The sequence below is a fragment of the Oncorhynchus keta genome, chromosome 8, assembly GCF_023373465.1.
Source record: "Oncorhynchus keta strain PuntledgeMale-10-30-2019 chromosome 8, Oket_V2, whole genome shotgun sequence".
Lineage (NCBI taxonomy): Eukaryota > Metazoa > Chordata > Actinopteri > Salmoniformes > Salmonidae > Oncorhynchus > Oncorhynchus keta.
Window position 1 is genome coordinate 45,102,360 of NC_068428.1, and position 6,473 is coordinate 45,108,832.

At 44.8% G+C, this 6,473-nt stretch overlaps 1 long non-coding RNA gene across 5 annotated transcripts; it reads left to right on the forward strand.

The window, feature by feature from the left end:
* Nucleotides 1-418: 418 nt before the first annotated feature.
* LOC127931508 (uncharacterized) lies at nt 419-2,210 on the forward strand. Of its 5 annotated transcripts, none has more exons than XR_008141514.1 (3): nt 419-452; nt 1,272-1,357; nt 2,124-2,210. It is a non-coding gene; the product is annotated as an uncharacterized LOC127931508 (long non-coding RNA). The 5 variants fall into 5 exon arrangements; XR_008141515.1 differs by lacking the exon at nt 419-452 and adding an exon at nt 606-639; XR_008141516.1 differs by lacking the exon at nt 419-452 and adding an exon at nt 831-864.
* Nucleotides 2,211-6,473: the final 4,263 nt, after the last annotated feature.

A 6,473-nucleotide genomic window follows, 5' to 3' on the forward strand; every position in this document is an offset into this window, starting at 1 on the left:
TTCCAAAAATGCTGTCAATTAGCGGGAAAACACCATTCTCGAAAGTGACCGCAAATGCAATTATGCCTGTAATGCTTTTATTATAAAGGTGCATTTTTATGGTGAATATTATCTTCCACAAACTTGAAACTCATTTGCCACCTATGTATATGCCAGTTAGGCTCTACACCGGATGTAAAGCAAATAAATGTGCTTAATTTTAAGAAGTTATTTGGCCACTTTATTTGTGATACTAACCTTATTAAAACATATAGGACTATGGGCTAGACTACATGAGGTGTGATACTAACCTTATAGGACTATGGACTAGACTACATGAGGTGTGATACTAACCTTATAGGACTATGGACTAGACTACATGAGGTGTGATACTTAAAAACATATAGGACTATGGGCTAGACTACATGAGGTGTGATACTAACCTTATAGGACTATGGGCTAGGCTACATGAGGTGTGATACTAACCTTATTAAAACATATAGGACTATGGACTAGGCTACATGAGGTGTGATACTAACCTTATAGGACTATGGGCTAGACTAGACTACATGAGGTGTGATACTAACCTTATAGGACTAAGGACTAGGCTACATGAGGTGTGATACTAACCTTATAGGACTATGGGCTAGGCTACATGAGGTGTGATACTAACCTTATTAAAACATATAGGACTATGGGCTAGGCTACATGAGGTGTGATACTAACCTTATAGGACTATGGGCTAGACTACATGAGGTGTGATACTAACCTTATAGGACTATGGGCTTGGCGACATGAGGTGTGATACTAACCTTATAGGACTAAGGACTAGGCTACATGAGGTGTGATACTAACCTTATAGGACTATGGGCTAGGCTACATGAGGTGTGATACTAACCTTATTAAAACATATAGGACTATGGGCTAGGCTACATGAGGTGTGATACTAACCTTATAGGACTATGGGCTAGGCTACATGAGGTGTGATACTAACCTTATAGGACTAAGGACTAGGCTACATGAGGTGTGATACTAACCTTATAGGACTATGGACTAGGCTACATGAGGTGTGATACTAACCTTATAGGACTATGGACTAGGCTACATGAGGTGTGATACTAACCTTATTAAAACATATAGGACTATGGGCTAGGCTACATGAGGTGTGATACTAACCTTATAGGACTATGGGCTAGGCTACATGAGGTGTGATACTAACCTTATAGGACTAAGGACTAGGCTACATGAGGTGTGATACTAACCTTATAGGACTATGGACTAGGCTACATGAGGTGTGATACTAACCTTATAGGACTATGGGCTAGGCTACATGAGGTGTGATACTAACCTTATAGGACTATGGGCTAGGCTACATGAGGTGTGATACTAACCTTATAGGACTATGGACTAGGCTACATGAGGTGTGATACTAACCTTATAGGACTATGGACTAGGCTACATGAGGTGTGATACTAACCTTATTAAAACATATAGTGATACTATGGGCTATGGACTAGGCTGATGGTGTGATACTAACCTTATTAAAACATGTAGGACTATGGGCTAGGCTACATGAGGTGTGATACTAACCTTATAGGACTATGGACTAGGCTACATGAGGTGTGATACTAACCTTATTAAAACATATAGGACTATGGGCTGGGCTACATGAGGTGTGATACTAACCTTATTAAAACATATAGGACTATGGGCTAGGCTACATGAGGTGTTATACTAACCTTATAGGACTATGGGCTAGGCTACATGAGGTGTGATACTAACCTTATTAAAACATATAGGACTATGGGCTAGGCTACATGAGGTGTTATACTAACCTTATAGGACTATGGGCTAGGCTACATGAGGTGTGATACTAACCTTATTAAAACATATAGGACTATGGACTAGGCTACATGAGGTGTGATACTAACCTTATTAAAACATATAGGACTATGGACTAGGCTACAAGAGGTGTGATACTAACCTTATTAAAACTATGGGCTAGACTACATGAGGTGTGATACTAACCTTATAGGACTATGGACTAGACTACATGAGGTGTGATACTAACCATATAGGACTATGGGCTAGGCTACATGAGGTGTGATACTAACCTTATAGGACTATGGACTAGGCTACATGAGGTGTGATACTAACCTTATAGGACTATGGACTAGACTACATGAGGTGTGATACTAACCTTATAGGACTATGGACTAGACTACATGAGGTGTGATACTAACCTTATAGGACTATGGACTAGACTACATGAGGTGTGATACTAACCATATAGGACTATGGACTAGACTACATGAGGTGTGATACTAACCTTATAGGACTATGGACTAGACTACATGAGGTGTGATACTAACCTTATAGGACTATGGGCTAGACTACATGGGGTGTGATACTAACCATATAGGCCTATGGGCTAGACTACATGAGGTGTGATTTTTCATTTTTTTAATTTGACCTTTATTTAACTAGGCAAGTCAGTTAAGGACACATTCTTATTTTCAACGACGGCCTAGGAACAGTGGGTTAACTGCCTGTTCAGGGGCATAACGACAGATTTGTACCTTGTCAACTCAGGGGTTTGAACTTGCAACCTTCCGGTTACTAGTCCAACACTCTAATCACTAGGTTACCCTGCCGCCCCTCACCTCTAACCACTAGGCTACCCTGCCGCCCCTCCACTCTAACCACTAGGCTACCCTGCCGCCCCTCAACTCTTACCACTCGGCTTCCCTGCCGCCCCTCCACTCTAAGCACTAGGCTACCCTGCCGCCCCTCCACTCTAACCACTAGGCTACCCTGCCGCCCCTCCACTCTAACCACTAGGCTACCCTGCCACACCTCCACTCTAACCACTAGGCTACCCTGCCACCCCTCCACTCTAACCACTAGGCTACCCTGCCGCCCCCTCTACACTCTAACCACTAGGCTACCCTGCCGCCCCCCACCTTAACCACTAGGCTACCCTGCCCCCTCTACACTCTAACCACTAGGCTACCCTGCCGCCCCTCCACTCTAACCACTAGGCTACCCTGCCGCCCCTCCACTCTAACCACTAGGCTACCCTGCCGCCCCTCCACTCTAACCACTAGGCTACCCTGCCGCACCTCCACTCTAACCACTAGGCTACCCTGCCGCCCCTCCACTCTAACCACTAGGCTACCCTGCCGCCCCCTCTACACTCTAACCACTAGGCTACCCTGCCGCCCCTCCACTCTAACCACTAGGCTACCCTGCCGCCCCTCCACTCTAACCACTAGGCTACCCTGCCGCCCCTCCACTCTAACCACTAGGCTACCCCTTATCAACGTTTCTTGCCATTCTTACACAAGCTGGACATCATTCACAAGTGATGGGTTAATATTGTCACCCATCACACTATTCATGATTTAATCTTGTCTTTACAAATACTAAATAATACACACAGAACCAGTCAAAAGTTTCGCCACCCCTACTCATTCCAAGGATTTGCTTTATTTTGACTGTTTTCTACATTGTATAATAGTAGTGAAGATATCAAAACTATGAAATAACACATATGGAATCATTTAGTAACCAAAAAAGTGTTAAACAAATCAAAATATATTTTACATTTGAGATTATTCAAAGTAGCCATCATTTGCCTTGATGACAGCTTTGCACAATGTTGGTCTTCCATTAACCAGTTTCACCTGCAATGCTTTTCCAACAGTTTTGAAGTTCCCACATATGCTGAGCACATGTTGGCTGCTTTTTTTTCACTCTGTGGTCCAACTGATCCCATTGTGGAGGACAGGACATCTGATGCAGCACTACATCACTCTCCTTCTTGGTCAAATAGCCCTTACACAGCTTGGAGGTGTGTCAAATCAAATTAAATGTAATTGGTCACATGCACATGGTTTGTAGATGTTAATGTGAGTGTAGCGAAATACCGGTGCTTCTAGTTCCGACCGTGCAGTAATATCTAACAAGTATTCTAACAATCCCACAACAACTACTTAATACACACAAATCTAAAAGGAATGAATAAGAATATGTACATATAAATATATGGATGAGCGAGGACCGAGCACCATAGGCAAGATGCAATAAATTGTATCAAATACAGTGTATACATATGAGATGATTAATGTAAGATATGTAAACATTATTAAAGAGGCATTATTTAAAGTGACTAGTGATCCATTTATTAAAGTGGTAAATTATTCAAGTTTGTATGTAGGCAGCAGCCTTTCTGTGTTAGTGATTGATGGCTGTTTAACAGTCTCATGGCCTTGAGATATAAGCAGTCTCTTGGTCCCCGCTTTGATGCACCTGTACTGACTTGGCCTGGATGGTAGTGGGGTGAACAGGCAGTGGCTCCGGTGGTTGTTGACCTTGATGATCTTTTTGGCTTTCCTGTGACATCGGGTAGGTGTCCTGGAGGGCAGGTAGTTTGCCGCCGGTGATGCGTTGTGCAGACCTCACTACCACCCTCTGGAGAGCCCTGCGGTTGAGTGTGGTGCCGTTGCTGTACCAGGCGGTGATACAGCCCGACAGGATGCTCTCAATTGTGCATCTCTAAAAGTTTGTGAGGGTTTTAGGTGACAAGCCAAATTTCTTCAGCTTCCTGAGGTTGAAGAGGCGCTGTTGTGCCTTCTTCACCACACTGTCTACCATTTCAGTTTGTCTGTGCTGAAACTTCCCACTTTCACCTCCCGGGTGGCGCAGTGGTTAAGGGCGCTGTACTGCAGCGCCAGCTGTGCCACCAGAGACTCTGGGTTCGCACCCAGGCTCTGTCGTAACCGGCCGCAACCCGGGAGGTCCGTGGGGCGATGCACAATTGGCTTAGCGTTGTTAGGGAGGGTTTGGCCGGTAGGGATACACTTGTCTCATCGCGCACCAGCGACTCCTGTGGCGGGCCGGGCGCAGTGCGCGCTAACCAAGGTCGCCAGGTGCACGGTGTTTCCTCCGACACATTGGTGCGGCTGGCTTCCGGGTTGGATGCGCGCTGTGTTAAGAAGCAGTGCGGCTTGGTTGGGTTGTGTATCGGAGGACGCATGACTTTCAACCTAGGTCTCTCCCGAGCCCGTACGGGAGTTGTAGCGATGAGATAAGATACTAAACAATTGGGGTGAAAAAGAGGTAAAAAATAAATAAATAAATAAATAATAATAAAAAGAAACTTTCCACTTTCTCCACTACTGATGTGGAGGGATGCTCCCTCTGCTGTTTCCTGAAGTCCACGATCATCTCCTTTGTTTTGTTGATGTGAGGTTGTTTTCCTGACACCACACTCCGAGGGCCCTCACCTCCTCCCTGTAGGCCATCTCATCGTTGTTGGTAAACATCCCAGGACTGTAGTGTCATCTGCAAACTTGATGATTGAGTTGGTGGCGTGCATGGCCACTCAGTCATGGGTGAACAGGGAGTATAGGAGAGGGCTGAGCATGCACCCCTGAGGGGCACCGGTGCTGAGGGTGTTGTTGCCTACCCTTATCACCTGGGGGTCAGCCCGTCAGGAAGTCCAGGATCCAGTTGCAGAGGGAGGTGTTTAGTCCCGGGGTCCTTAGCTTATCGATGAGCTTTGAGGGAACTATGGTGTTGAACGCTGAGCTGTAGTCAATGAACATCATTCTCACATAGGTGTCCCTTTTGTCCAGGTAGGAAAGGGCAGTGTGGAGTGCGATTGAGATTGCGCCATCTGTGGATCTGTTGGGGCGGTATGTGAATCAGTTTCTGGGATGATGCTGTTGATGTGAGCCATGACCAGCCTTTCAAAGCACTTCATGGCTACAGACATGAGTGCCACGGGGCAGTAGTCATTTAGGCAGGCTACCTTCGCTTTTTTGGGCACCTCCAATAGACTGATGCTGAGCTTATTGCTTTGTTCAAGGGGACCACTGCCAGGTCGGATGACCAGCACACCGGGGATACAAATTGTATTTTAATTTTTTCCCCAAATACTTTAGCTGTGCTATATTGTGCTTGCCGGGAACAATGGAACCAATTAAACTCTACCTCCACCTTCTCTCCCTTTGTGCTGTTGTCTGTGCCCAATAATGTTTGTACCATGTTTTGTGCTGCTACCATGTTGTGTTGCTACCATGTTGTTGTCTTGTTGTGTTGCTACCATGCTGTGTTGTCATGTGTTGCTGCCTTGCTATGTTGTTCTCGTAGGTGTCTCTTTATGTAGTGTTGTGTTGTCTCTCTTGTTGTGATGTGTGTTTTGTCCTATATTTATATTGTAAACACAAGACCAGTACATCTAGTAAACACTATACCAGTACATCTAGTAAACACTAGACCAGTACATATAGTAAACACTAGACCAGTACATCTAGTAAACACTAGACCAGTACATCTAGTAAACACTATACCAGTACATCTAGTAAACACTATACCAGTACATCTAGTAAACACTAGACCAGTACATCTAGTAAACACTAGACCAGTACATCTAGTAAACACTATACCAGTACATCTAGTAAACACTAGACCAGTACATCTAGTAAACA